Source organism: Chelonia mydas, chromosome 5 (assembly GCF_015237465.2).
Source record: "Chelonia mydas isolate rCheMyd1 chromosome 5, rCheMyd1.pri.v2, whole genome shotgun sequence".
NCBI lineage: Eukaryota > Metazoa > Chordata > Testudines > Cheloniidae > Chelonia > Chelonia mydas.
Genome location: NC_051245.2, coordinates 114,345,145 through 114,360,571, shown reverse-complemented (window position 1 = coordinate 114,360,571; position 15,427 = coordinate 114,345,145). Strand labels below are relative to the sequence as shown.

Below are 15,427 nucleotides of genomic sequence, written 5' to 3'. Positions count from 1 at the left end.
GATGCGAGTTTCATGTACCTTTCCCGGCCATCCCACGTTGATGCTGGTGAAACACCATTGAAAAGTACCCCTTTCGGTTTATGTACTGGCTGGCTTGGTGCTCCGATCCCAAGATAGGGATATGCGTTCCATCTATTTCCCCACCACAGTTAGGGAATCCTATTGCAGCAAAGCCATTCACTATGACCTGCACATTTCCAAGGGTCACTACCCTTGATAGCAGCAGGTCAGTGATTGCGTTGGCTACTTGGATCACAGCAGTCCCCACAGTAGATTTGCCCACTCCAAATTGATTCCCGACTGACCGGTAGCTGTCTGGCATTGCAAGCTTCCAGAGGGCTATCGCCACTCACTTCTGAATTGTGAGGGCTGCTCTCACCTTGGTATTCTTGCACTTCAGAGCAGGGGAAAACAAGTCACAAAGTTCCAAGAAAGTGCCCTTAGGCATTCGAAAGTTTTGCAGCCACTGAGAATCATCCTAGACCCACAACGTTATGCGGTCCCACCAGTATGTGCTTGTTTCCCGGGCCCAGAATTGGCATTCCACCGCATGAACCTGCCCCATTATCACCATGATGTCCAAATTGCCAGGGCCCATGCTTTGAGATAAGTCTGTGTCCATGTCCTCGTCACTGTTGTCACCGGGCTGCTGTCACCTCCTCGCCTGCTTATGTAGGTTCTGGTTCTGCATATACTGCATGATAATGCACAAGGTCTTTACAATGTTCATAACTGCTGCGGTGATCTGAGCTGGCTCCATGCTTGCCATGGTATGGCGTCTGCAGGAGAGCAGAGTTGCAGGGGAAATAGTGGTTGGATGACCAGTTTTGAAGACCTACTGCACCGTCTGCTGCCAGGACACAACAGCTGAGCGGGCTGCACGCTTACCGTGGTATGGTGAGACAACAGCAGGAGAGCAGAGTTACAGCGGAAGTGGCAGATCATGATGGTCATATAGAGGACCTGCGAGACCACCAGGAGAGCAGAGTGGCAGTGGACACGGTGGTTTGATGATGACTGTTATCAGTCCTACTGCACCGTCTGCTGAAAGCAGTATGGTACCCACATGGAAAAAAGGCGCAAAATGATTGTCTGCCGTTGCTTTCATGGAGGAAGGGGTGACTGACAACATGTACCCAAAACCGCCCATGACAATGTTTTTGCCCCATCAAGTATTGGGAGCTCAACCCAGAATTCCAATGGGCAGCAGAGACTGCGGGAACTGTGGGATAGCTGCTCACTGTGCAGTGTTCCGAAGGTCGACGCTAGCCTCGGTACTGTGGACGCACTCCGCCGACTTAATGTGCTTAGTGGGCACACACACAATCGACTGTATAAAATCGTTTTCTAAAAAATCGACTTCTATAAATTCAACCTAATTTCGTAGTGTAGAAATACCCTTAATGACATGTAATTTTCACCAGTGTTTACATTGTTTCTGAAACTGGACCATATTTTGTTTTGATGCTATGGGCTTACAGAAAAGGAGCTAAATAAAAACAGACTGAGTCACTTCAGTCAGTGGGAGCAGGAAATGCTCAGCATCCTGGAAAGTCAGGTTGGTTGTTTAGGTTCCCCAATGTGACTATCAGTGCCTCACTTCAGGCACTCAGATTTGAAATTTTAGCCAGAATGAATACATTTTCCCCCATTAAATTGCTCATAGGAGTCTCTCACATCTAAGGAGAGAGCACCAGGAAGAATGATGAAAATGAATGGTCTCTCTACAGTTTTGCTTCAAAAGAAAAAAAGAGGTCCACAAAACATGAAAAATAACATGAAATAGCAAATTCTCTGACATCAACTTAATTCTATGACAGTCTATGGAAAACAGAAGCAATGTGTGTCAATGGTAGTGGCGTTGGGTTTCCCTACTGCTTAATGAGAGAAGCATTTCTGGGTATATGTGAAAAATTCTTGAAGAATTAAATGTCCTTGCTCAAATACACACCTGCTTTAATAAGTACTATAACATTTTTAAAGGAGTATTCACAAACTGTATTATATGTTGGGGTGGGGGGAGGGAGAGTTAAGCGGAGATTAGATGGCTTCTTGGTGTTGTATCTGATACAAGAAGAGAAGTTGGTCTATGAATAAGAATATTCAGAGGTACAATAGTAAATATTACAGTGGTTTGGGAAGGGATATAATTTCTCACGCTTCAGAATGTACGCAAACGTCTAACTATTGGTGATTGGGAGGAAACTCCAAGAGTAGGCTAGCTAATAATCACCTGCTACTGAGTTTCTTGTAGCACCCGAAATCTGCTGATGCTTGCCATTGTCAGAGATAGGATACTGGACTAGATAGACTCTGATACAGTATGATGATTTCTGTGTTCTGTTAAATCATTGGGTTCTCCCTCTATTATCAATTTTTTTTCCCGCAATTGCTGAGCAACACCTAAGGGAAACGACGAGTAAATCTGGGGGGAAAGGTTTACAGATATAACTAACTCAAAAAGGAAATTATTATGCAGAAGTTTGAAATTCATTCACATTTGTGTGTGGGTGTCTTAAATAAAATTACTTACACAAACCCATTTTAAGAGGATGCCAGCTGACTGGTCGCCTAATGTTTGTGGTAAAATGATAGGTTTTAAAATCCTTGTCTAAGACCACTGGGACACGAGAATGTGTCAGAAACCAGTGCCGCTTTGCACTGTGATTTGAACTACAGTGTTAATTAAAACTTGTTTTTGCTTTGAAAAAGTGTCTTGAGATAATTAAACACATTGCATTTGATAACTATGAAGTGCTGCTACACAACTGTGTGCCCACATAAATGCGGAGAGAGGGTAGGTGGGTGGGTGTCCACATTAAGTTGGACTTAGACATATCTTATAATCAGTGAAATAGAAATACAAATGTAACTTGTCCCTTTGCATGTTGGAGAGGTGGAAAATACTTGGTATAATTAAACCTGTAGCTCAGAATGTAAATGAAACTACTGGTCATTGCAGATTCCAAAGAATGTGTCAAGACAATCTGCCTACTCTAACACTGGTCACAAATCTCTAAGAGCCTCGTAGCTCAAATGCTGCTAATGACTAGCTTGAGTACTTTCAGAAGTACTTTGCCACTCCATGCCTCCAAGTGAGCTCCATTACCAAATTAGTTTTTTTCCTCCATAGCCTTTTTTCTCTCTTCTAGATACATTAGACAACTTTTCATAGTTTCAAGGGCATTTCAGGCAGAAAGTGCATAATAAAATTAATTGCAGAACTCTCTAGGTACCTGTCCAAGTCCTGAAGAGAGCAGCCTATGAAATTGGCATTGTGTAGTCAAATAAAGCTTTGCAAGCAGCAGGAGCCTTGGCTATACCACAGCTTCCAGTTAAATAGGGACAATCTGCTGTTAATGGAATGTCTGTCCGCAGATCTACATGATTATCTGAGCCACTGGTCACGTAGGCACTACTATGTATTATGATGTCAGCTGCTAATCTAATTTAGTTAAATGTCTTTTTTTGGGCCAGATGAAATAAAAACTCAATTAGGCTTTGAAACCATAAATCAGCAAGAGCCTTGAAGAAAACCACTGAGGTTTTTTTATTTATTTTATTTTTCCCCATAGATTCCTAGGCCAGAAGAGACCGCTGTGATCATTTAATCTTGACCTCCTGTATAACCCAGGCCATAGAACTTCCCCCAATTAACACACCTTTTAGAAAAACATCCAGTCTTGATTTAAAAATTGTCTGTGGTGGAGAATCCATCATGACCCTTGATAAATTGTACCAGTAGTTAATACTCTCACTGTTAAAATTTTACACTTATTTCCAGTTTGAATAATTTGTCTAGCTTCAGTTCCAGCCATTGGATCATGTGATACTTTTCTCTACTTGACTGAAGAGCCCACTGTTAAATATTTATTCCTTGTGTAGGTATTTATAAACTGGATCAAGTCATCCCTTTACCTTTTCTTTGCTTCTTTAGCTTAACAATGTGTAAGTTTAACAAGCTAAAACTTCTATTTTAATTTTTATACATATATTTTATGTATATAGAAAGAGGAAGAAGATACAGTTATTAGATGTTGACTGTCCTCCAGATCATATTTTGCTTTAGATGTAACCATCCAGTTAATTACTGCTATTTCTAGGGTTGGTTGCAGAGTCCATTTTGAGTGATTTGACCCAAACTGGCCTAACTCTGTTCTGACTGAACTCAGTGAGAGCTGAGTTAAACTGATGTTGAATGCTTTGGGAGAACCTATCATTAAAGTTCAATTAAACCAGCCACTCTTCAAATGTGGCAATATTCATGGAGACCAAATCTGAAGAAACTGATGAAACAGACTTTCAGTGAGGGCTTGTAAATTGCTTTTAGAATAATTTCTATCACTCTCCTGAAGGGATTAAACTCTAAAATCTGTAGGTTCCCCACAAAGGGCAGACACAACTAGTACCGATTAGTGTAGTATTTAACTTGTGCTCAGTCCTGCATTATCTCTGGAGGACTCATGCACTCTGGGAATTCAACAGGAGCATGACTTCTATAGGAGCTGCCAGGGGAATCAGTCAGCTCCATGTGATCAGTGGAATTTGGCTGTGGAGTCCTTGAGACTCAGCAGGATTTAGTATGCTCTACCTCTTCTTGGACCATGAGGTTTCAAAATCTTCTGTATATATGAGCAATAAATAGAAACTAATCAAATCTGACCTTGCACATTTTTCTGCAACCATTCACCCTTTTCTATGCAGTTGCCCCATATTTTGAACACTACGCGATGTCCTTAGAAATTGTATTTCTAATAATATATCTGCATTGGTCTGGGAGAGTGGAACCAGTATAAGGAGACCTCTTGACTTAATTGTGCATGAGACTTCTGAAACCTTCAGTTACATGCCAACCAAATAACTTTAGCTCCAACTAAATGCAATTCCCTCCTCAAATATTTGCCATCACTAAACTTTTACTTTTTCAGGTAATTATATTGAAACAGTATATGTATTCATACGTGTTGACTAGTGGTCAATTCTATTGTTGGTGGAACAATTTACTTTTCAAATATTTAAAATGTTGACCACTTTCAAAATATTGAATTTGTGGACAACTCCTATTTATTCTGAGCTTATTGTAATTAATAATATAGTACCATATGCCAATAAAATTGAGGCTAACAGTTGAAATGCATACAATTTTTACACCCTACTTTTTAGTCAGAAAATATTCCTAAAACAAACATCTGTTGAAGTTTGTCAGTTGAATAGAAAACAGATTCATATCAGAGTATTTTGAAGTGCCTTTGTGTAACTACAGACTTAGTGTCAAGGAAGCCAATTTACATGGTTTCCTCTTCAGAGTTTCAAAATGATTGCCTCAAACTTTTTCTTTCATAAAGTTGAAAACTATTCAATTTGGCCTTTAATAACTAGATGTTACTATAATATTCCCTATACGTAAGGAATTCTGCAAATGCTGCACTACACTATTTAGCTTTTAAAGACAATTTGAAAAGTTCTGTAGGGTAAATGCTCAAGCTACTTTCTTAAACAATTATTCTTAGTATCATTATGAAATACGTGACACAGCGCAAGACTTGAGATGAAACTGCAAAAACCTAAGCTTTCTTAAGTGTATTAGCGCTCTAGATTCGGAATTCTTCAAAGTTCCAGGGTGTCGTGTTGTGTTCTGGCCTTTTGCTTTGGGCCTGTTTCTAATTTCCATGTAACTTGGTTTGTCAGATGTTGGAAGTGTTTGGGAGAGATGTTGTTTGAATGCAAGGAGAAGCTACTTTTACAGTAACCTGAATTGTTAAGAATTCTAGGAAACATGGAAGATGAAGTGAGTTTTTGTTGTTTTTTAGGTAGGAACGCTGATTTAAAAGTCTGGAGCTAAAGGATTGCTTCGGCAATACCCCAGGAGAGAGAAACATTGACTGAGATGGATGTTGGAAGAGCTGACCTAGGGCTGCAACCCCCATCTGTCCAACCCAGTCAGGGCCAGATAAACTCTCCTGTGGGCCCAGGGCTATTAGATTTTGTGGGGCCCCCGTATACAAGTCTCTTTCCTAATTTAAAACAAAATGATCAAAATTATGACATCGAGGCTATTAACGCTATACGAAACTTGCCTTTTAATTAACATAAAGCCTTTCTATGGTTACCTTTCAGTCTTAAAACATAGAATATAGTTAAGTTAATTCAGAATAGCCTACTTCTTACCTTAGAACAGCTGTTCTATTAGTTTCTTTCTGGGAAGGAGTTTGGGTGCAGGAGGGGGCTCCAGGCTGGGGCAGAGTGTTGGGGTGCAGGAGAGAGTGAGGGACGCGCGTTCTAGGAGGGAGTTTGGCGCAGGAGGGGATTCTGACCTGGAGCAGGGGTTTTGGGTGCAGGAGGGGGTGTGAGGTGGAGGCTCCAGCCAGGAGGCACTTACCACAGGTGGCTCCCGGCTGGCAACTCCGCAGGGCTTAGGTATGCCTGCCGTAGCCCCATGCCGCGCCTGGAAGTGGCCAGCTGCTGGCATGTCTCTGCGTGCCCTTGAGGGGAGTGGGAGAGCGTGTCTCCATGCACTGCCTGCACCCGCAAGTGCCACCCCTGCAGCTCCCATTGGCGTGCAGCGCTGCCTCCCACACACCAGGGACGTGCAGAGACGTGCCAGCAGCTGGCCGCTTCTGGGAGTGGTGTGAGGCTATGACATGCAGGCAGCCTGCCTGAGCCCCACTGCACCCCTGGACTTTTAGCGGCTCGGAGGTCGCAATCAACTGGCAGAGGCTCCAGGATCGACCAGTCGAGCACAATGGACGGGTTGGTGACCGCTGAATTGTATATAATTATGGATCTATTTGTGCAGGGGCCCCCTTAGCCCGAGGCCCTGGACTGCAGCCCCTGAAGTCCCAGCATTAATCCGGCCCTGATTCCAGTGATATAAAGAGCGTGGATAGGACTCCCAGGAAGAGAGCACTTAGGGCCAGTACATTCAGCCCTTTGCTGACCTGCCTTGCAGCCTCTAATAAAAGGAGCGCTGGAAACATGGACGGGAGAGTACGTGTCAGAAGGCGATGGGGAATGGCTGCAGCCTCCCACAGGAAGCTGTGCAGGCTGTAAGTTAGAGCAGCCCCCAACGGTTGATAAACATGCTTCTTTTATCTTGTCTGTTTTGGTTGTAAGCTCTTTGGGGTTGGGACTGTCTCTTAATGTATGTGTACAGATCTTAGCACAAAAGGGCGCCAGTATTGGCTGAGGTCTCCAAATTCTACCATAATGTGCATAATAATAAGCCAACACTTAATTGGGTAATTGCTACTATCTTAAAGTAGATCTGACCCAGCTGCATTATAATTCATATATATCATTAGTTTATGGGAATTGTAGAAAGGGCTAATTTATATGAAATATTTAAAATAAGAGAAATTCCCCATTTTAATATCAAAATAGGCTTTGCTTCCCTAGGAAATACTGAAATAGCTATTGTAAGGGACCGCACTCCCTTAGTCTTCACTTATTTCTGCAGCAGAGCTCTCGTGATTGTCTCGAGTCTTGTCCTTTTTAATAATCAACTGAGATGACTACTGAAATATTATACTGCACACTAACAGCACTACTTCACAAGTGCAGCAATTCTTATCAAAGACATGGACCCCAGCAAGTACCAGCCCCATCAGGGAAGAGCTACTGCAACAAATCAAACAAAACCTGGGTTGCCAGATAGAGGAATAACAAGGGGCTGTGGTTTAGACTAGCCATTTCTTGGAGCAAAATTATCCTTTTTTACAAATACTTTACACGGTTGCTGTCAGCTCTAGGTGGTTCCAACTGTTGATGTTAAGAACATAGTTTTCCAAGCTCTCTAGCATAGAGTTCTCATACAGGCCCAGATGCAGCAATGTACAGAGCATGTGTAATTTCAAGCACTGCATAGCCCCACTGAAACCATTAACACTACTCACATGGTTAGTTATGCATGTGCTTAAGCTACCATTTCATCAGGACACCTAGCCAATAGAAAAATTTCTAAAAAAGAAAATTAATTGTCTAAAAGCACTACTTCAGTTTTAGCCAAGCTTTTCTCTTTCTCGTCATACGGCTTCATATGACGGGCAGATTATAAATTTGTGTTTTTCAGGGTTTATTAGCTCATACATTAGGCCAAATTTGTCCTCTAATATACCTCCACTAAAACCATTGGGATTAGACCAAGAATGTGTTTAGTCTCATTGAGTTTTTGCATAATTATTCAATGTAAGCCTAAATGAACTTATTTGCTAGAATTGTAGTCTCTGCTAAAAAGTGTATTAAAGCTCTACTTTTCTCCCTTTCCCTTATCCTAACTTCTTACCTTCTAGGACCTGACATTTTTTTAATTTGGCTTCAGCAGTCATAAAACCCATGGTTTGAGTTTAGCTCATATTATGAGCAATGTTCCCTCTAATTTTTGACAGGCTGTGTGTGCAAAAAATTTCTTCTGTGCAAATTGTTGTGCTTCTGTGCAAATTGTTTTGCGTGCGGTGTTTTGCCATGTGTGCAGGGTTTAGGATCTGTATGCGCGCGCACACGCGCAAGGCTTAGAGAGAACAATGATTTTGAGTGATGCTCATCCCGTTCTTCTTCCACATAAGGCATTTCAGCTGATGAAGCTACATCTTCATGTGACATGTCAATGTAAACCTCCAGTCCTGGATTGAAAGTTACATATGAAAGAGCTCACAGATAGCAGAGCAGAAACAAAAATATTCAAATAGAGGGAACATATCAGAAAAATAAAGTTAGATAGATGGAAAATCAAAGTCTATAATCAAGTATCAGAGGGGTAGCCGTGTTAGTCTGGATCTGTAAAAGCGGTAAAGAGTCCTGTGGCATCTTATAGACTAACAGACGTATTGGAGCATAAGCTTTCGTGGGTGAATACCCACTTCTTCAGATGCATGTAGTGGAAATTTCCAGAGGCAGGTATAAATATGCAAGCAAGTATCAGGCTAGGGATAACGAGGTTAGTTCAATCAGGGAGGATGAGGCCCTCTTCTAGCAGTTGAGGTGTGAACACCAAGGGAGGAGAAACTGCTTTTGTAGTTGGCGAGCCATTCACAATCTTTGCTTAATCCTGAGCTGATGGTGTCAAATTTGCAAATGAACTGAAGCTCAGCATCTGAAGAAGTGGGTATTCACCCACGAAAGCTTATGCTCCAATACGTCTGTTGGTCTATAAGGTGCCACAGGACTCTTTGCTGCTTTTAAAGTCTATAATGTTATACTCTTCCATTTGTTCAATCCATGGCATTTAAAATATATATTTACAGATTTGAAAAACTGCTTCCATTGGTAGCAGAATGAGTAATAAGTTATTTTTCTAGGCAAATATTTTCTTTGTTTTGTATAAGTAACCTTGCTATTTGGACCACTGATATAAATTATGGAGATTTCCTACTTAGAGAAATCACCATATCATGCTAAATAAACATTGCAGTTGATGAGTCGTGTCCTTGTTATCACAGAATGCAGTCATTGCCCCTAATTTAGAAGATGGAGCTAACCTAATAATATTGCTGCAGAAATTATTTCTTACATGATGTACATAGATTTTAATTAGTTTATTATTCTTTGAATTACAGTGGCAGATAGAGGCCCCCAACAATATCAGCAAACCATTAAGCTTTGCATTGTACAAATGCATAGTAAAAAACTGTCCGTCCCAGTTCATAACATCAGCCTCTGTGGAAGTGGGAACAGGCACAGAGAAATGAACAGTGAAAACCATACAGCAGATCTAGGAGCTACAGCATTCTGGAAAACAAGAATTCCATTTAATGAATAATTTCAAGGTTTGGGCATTTGGTTTTGTTCCTCACTGGGACAAAACAGAGGCCTTGAAATCTGAGAGAGATGCTCACTCTGAAATTGCCAATAGCCCAATGGTTAGGGCGCTCGCCAGTGGTACAAGTAGAAATCATTTCTTGCCGGTACTCTGCACTCAGGTGAGGGACACAAAGGGGGGGGGGGGGGGCACGTGACCTTCCCACACGACCCCACCGCACGTGACTCCTCCCTGCGCTCTCCCCGTCCTCTCCCCATGATCCACGTCCATACCATGTTACCTGGGGGGGCGGGGCTCTGCCTTCCTTCCACTGAGCCAGAGACTTCTGCTGTACAGACCCCAAGCAGGAGGCCTCAGGAGACACAGCTGCGTGGAAGGGCTGAGGGCCGGGCTGAGGAGCTGCCGGTGTGGGGCTGCCTGGAGGCCTGACATTCTGCTCCTTTCGCTGCTGCGGTTATCGGGAGAGCCCTGAACCACAGGGCTCTCCCGGGAACTGCAGCGCCGAAAGGATCAGAACGTGCAGCTCCTCTGGCATGGCTGCTGTACCGCCCCCAGTACTGTCCTCCAGTGGGGCTGCTGTACAGACCCCTGGGCAGGAGGACTCAGGGGACAGCTGCGTGGAAGGGCTGGGGGTGGGCTCCTCCTGTGTCTTTCCGGTACTCCGTACCAGCGATAAATATCTTATTGGTACGGCGTACTATTCTGTACCGCCGCTTTGCACCACTGGCACTCATCTACGCAGTGGGAGACCCGAAATCAAGTCCATGCTCTGAATCCGAAACTTGAACCTGGGTCACTCACATCCCAGGTGAGTGTCCTTACCATAAAGCTACTGCATATCTCTAATCAGATATTTAAAAAAAAAAAATCCCACCCAGGTCTATGGGCATTAGATTTGCACTTCATCACACTGGGTGTCTACTGCTTTTTTTTCTCTCAACATACAAGTTTATAGTTTGTGAAATGGAGTTTTAAACAGATCTCCTAATGTGTCTACAGAGACTTTAAAAAGTTTTCTATTTATGAAGGATAAAATTTAGAGCACTGATACAATGCGGTGGTGAGATCAAATTCAACGTAACCTCCAGACCACCTAGAAAATTGAGAACATTCAATTTTAAATGAAAAGCCTAGTTATGGAGATGAATCTCTTCACTGTGCAATAGATATATTATTAATACTGCTTCAGTTCATTTCCAGGTGAATCCTCCTTCACACAAACACTGATGGAATTGAAACAATTTTAGATTAGATATACAAATAGTATTTTGTAAAATTCCAATCTTATTTTAAGTAAATTGAACATTATTTTTGTTATTGGTTACTGTTTCTGTTTATTTATATTGCATAGAGTTTAGGGTGCCTGTAATCAACTGTGTATGTCTTCATCTAAGCCAAAAATATCTGAAAATTATAAGATACCATAATCTTCTTTTTTTCCCCCAAGTTTGTTTCCTCAGCATTGAAAAAAGAGCTCTATATTCTTAATAAAGAACATGTTATGATTTCCCCCCATCTCTTTAATGAAGTATAACACTAAGGAGAATTATGGAGAGTATGCAAGTCTATCTCTCAATCCCCTGAGAATAAAGCTTTTGTAATTTATGAGACTAGACAAAAGAGAACGTAGCTTGCTATGCAGAAGTATAAAACTGCTTGCACAAGCAACAAACTAAGTAGCTAAATAGAAGCAAGACAATGTGAGCTGTCTGCTGGGACACATACAAACTGAAAATTAACAGATGTAGACTTATTATATTAGTGTGCCTAATTTTTTATAAATGCTGTTTTCAATTGTCTGTTGCTGTCATTTTCTTTGAAACTGTATTGTTGCATGTGCTGCAGTATTTTTTTCAAAATCATTGAAAAAATGACAGGCAATGTGTGTCTGTAGGCGAAATGACAATATTCTTAAATCTGAACCAGTTGAAAACTAATTTAAGATTGAAACAAAAGAGAAATCCTGGTTTCTGGGTAGTATTAAAATATCAGTTTTTGCTCCCCTGTCATAGATAAAATTCCATTTTATTTAGTATTGCGTGCATGAAATATATTCAGTACTATCCATATATCTCAAGATATTGAAGAGAAGGGATGGTCTTATGGGTAGGGCACAGGACTGGGAATTGAGAGGACTGGGTTGAATTTCTGACTCTGCTACAGACTTCTGATCAATTAATCTTACTGTGCCTTGATTTCCCATCCATAAGAGTCCTTTCTCCTATTCTTTGCTTACCGTGTGTATTTGTGCAACTGTCTCTTACTATGTTTATGTACAGTACCTAGCACAATGGGGCCCTGATATCAGATTAGACCTTTAAGTGCTGTTGTAATATAAATAATAGTCTTTAGACCAAAAGATCACCATAAAACACTCTGCTCCATATTTTTTATCAGTGTTAATGAGGAGTAGCTCTCTAGCCAATGGAGTTTAACCATTGTGAAATAGGTGTGATATAAGAATGAGACCCATAATTTACCTGTTATAATTTTCATTCATGCAATCACTGAGACACATGGCCAAAATCTTAAAAGGCTGAACCAAAACCCCCGTGGTATTTTTATCCTCAGTGCATTGTTTTCAATGTGTGTCTGTGTACCATTGTCCTCTGCTGGTTGAATTTAGGCTCACTAAGGTGTGACTGCTATTCTCAAATAGCTGCCCTGGAAAAAAGAATAAATGGTAACCACTAGACTATTGGGATCAAGTGGTAGAGACCTGTTTCTTGTCAGTGGGAGATCCAGGTTTCTAGAGCAATAAAGCTGAAGAAAACTTCTGTTGTCTCCATTCCAAATGTAGCGACACATTTGGATGGCTTGCCTGTGGGGATTAGCCTCTAGATCTGAAAGCACAAGACTTGTGTGCCTGAGCTTGATGACAAGGTCCATTAACTCAACAGTGTATAGGTCTAATCACAGTAAGCGGGGGAGGGAGCATAGAGTGACACCGTTAGCCCGAGTTACCTAAACACATCAGGTGTCAATCATACTACATAGATTATTCTCTGTAGATACTGATCCTGTGACCATCACTGTAATATCTGAGCACTCCTCTAATATGAATGCTGTTTGGCATTAGCAAAACATCAAGTTAACTCTACGGCCCCCGTGCACCTTTGACTTTTCAGTCAGAAATCTCTTAAGTATTTATACAGTAAGATTCCAGGATTGTCACTCGGGAGCCTAGAATGTCTGTTGAATCAGTGTGAAGCAATGGAAACCGCTACAAGCATGTCTGAGAGCTCTTTTAGTTCAGAATATCCCCAGGTTCAATCATCACTGGGATTCGCAGTCTGTTTCTGTCCAATATAAGTTCTCAACCTTTTTGAGTTTGAATTACATTTGTGTGATATTATTCATATTAATGAATGGGAAGACATTGCAGTGGGCTAACATCTTTTAAACGGTGATGAAAATGATGAAGCACCTGACATACTTCATAGGTGCTAACACAGAGAGGGATCTCCAGGATAAACTTTTGGACCATTCTTTACATGTGAACAGGTCACTTAGTGTGCTGCTTGGGTACATCCTTATGTTGATTTAAAAAAAACATGATATGTATAGGAGTTTTGATAATTAAGTTGACCGACAAGGAGAATTTGGTAAAATGTAAATGTTCTGCTTAAATACACTTATTACGGTGTTCTCATATTATTTTAAAAATATATATAAAAAGACACGTCCATTGTTCCTCTTACTTCACTAAATAATTTTGATCTGGAAGAAACTGATTAATTATTGACAAAGACAACCAAATTTTCAAAAAATACATTTAGAGTTGCAGGCAGTCTTGATGACGGAACATGAAACACTGGTAAATACACGTAAAATGACTATCTGTTGTTTGTATTATCATAGCGCCAAAGAACTCTAATCATGGACCGGAACCCCAATATGTTCCCACAAAGCATTTTGATTTAATCAAATCAGCATTTTCTGATAGAAAACTGTTTCATCTGAGAATTTTCAGCGAGCTCTAATAACTAACTGGCATATTGGGATAGAGAGGCTAAACTAGTGTTTAGATGGGCTCTCAGACAATGTAAAATTGTGCATCCATTTTAAATATTACCCTATTTAGGAAAAACTATGTACCGGCTACATCATAATGCTACATTTGGAAGCAATTTTCCCTACATAGTAACTTAGGCTAAATCTTTGATCTTGTGACTGTTCAATAAATAACATTTAGTAGTGTCCAGTTATCTCTCCTTCAATACAGAAATATCCATCCATTTGAATTTCTTGTTAAAAGAAAAGGAGTACAGAAAGTGGAATTGACTTATTGTATGCATCAGACTTGCAGAGTGTATTGATACAGAAGGTGGCAGCACTTGATTATTGCTTAGAGTATGGTCAGTGATGTTAGAACACAAGGTGATGCAGGGAACCATCTGCATTATCTTCTATCCACTCAAGGCAGACACCCAAGGGACAATATATGCTTTGCATGGACACTCTTAGGTAGGTCATTTCCCACCTCAGACTTAAGTACAATATGTAGGTGAGTAATCATTTTGAAAAGCAATGAAGATTAGATGCTGTATCCTTTGGGGAAACTATTAAAATTCAGAAGATGAGAACTTTTAAATGTAATTCTATAATCTGAGTATTGCATGACCTAAGAGCTATCCTCTTGGATCCCTGATTAAAGCTTTACAATTGCCACTAGACCTCATGAAGATCAGCTGCAATTATAACATTACTTATTTCTATTCCAGAAAAATTGTTTTTTTCATACTGTGATTTTTCCACAAAACTAGGCAGTCCCCCCTCACCCTTGAAAACTCAGTGTTGTTGCAAGTTCTGTCCCTAGAAATCAGTGAAGGCTTGATTTCACTGTTTCCATCTAATATTAGATGCATCTCAAAATCCAGCCAGAAAAGTATTGTGGGCTCTCACTTCTTGCATCTGGTGTGGTAGTTGTTGGGGTGCTTTTTCCTTTGTTGTTTTTGTTTTGTTTTTGTTTTGTCTTATTTTTAGAAAGGCAGGATGATTGGAAGGTCATGTAGGTAAAGCAATGGCTTAGGATTCCTCATATCTGAGTTCAGTTCCCAACTCTGCCACAGCCTTTCTATGTGACATGAGGCAAGTCACTTCATCTCTCCTTACCTAATTTCCTTATCTTTTACAAATTGGGAAAACTCCCAGCAGCCCACTAATTGGCACATGCTCGTATATAAACCAGGAAGCCATCATGGGGAGCTGTCACTGTTTGCTTCTGTTTCAAACCTTGCCTTGCTGTGGACCCTGGACACCTGGTTCCGACCCTGGTTGGTCCCCAATTCTGCTAGTTGCCCATTGCCTGTAACTTGGTGTCTGACCCTATCTGGTATCCTGACCTGGTTCAACGCCCAACTCTACTATTTCCAGGTTACAGAGTATAGGGTACCAGACCCGGACTTCCTGGTATCCTGACTGGGTTCGACTGTGACTCTTCCACTGATCTCCTGACCATAACTTGGTAACTGACTGGTGCAGAAAGGCTTCCCAGAGCCAGGTCCTTACAACAAGGGCAACAACTCTCAAAAAGGGCAATGTAAAAAGGCACCTTTATCAACAAATAAGTTTGTGGGTTTACTGAAAGTACTTTATTTGATTATATGTGATGGCTGGGGGGTAATGTTTTACAACACTTCACTCCTGATAGCACAGCAGGGCTCATACAGC

General features: G+C 41.0%; 1 protein-coding gene across 1 annotated transcript in view; it reads left to right on the top strand.

Annotated features, from left to right (window-relative positions):
- The window catches only part of LINGO2 (leucine rich repeat and Ig domain containing 2), a 735,010-nt gene that overhangs the window by 167,640 nt on the left and 551,943 nt on the right, over positions 1-15,427 (top strand). The window lies entirely within an intron of this gene.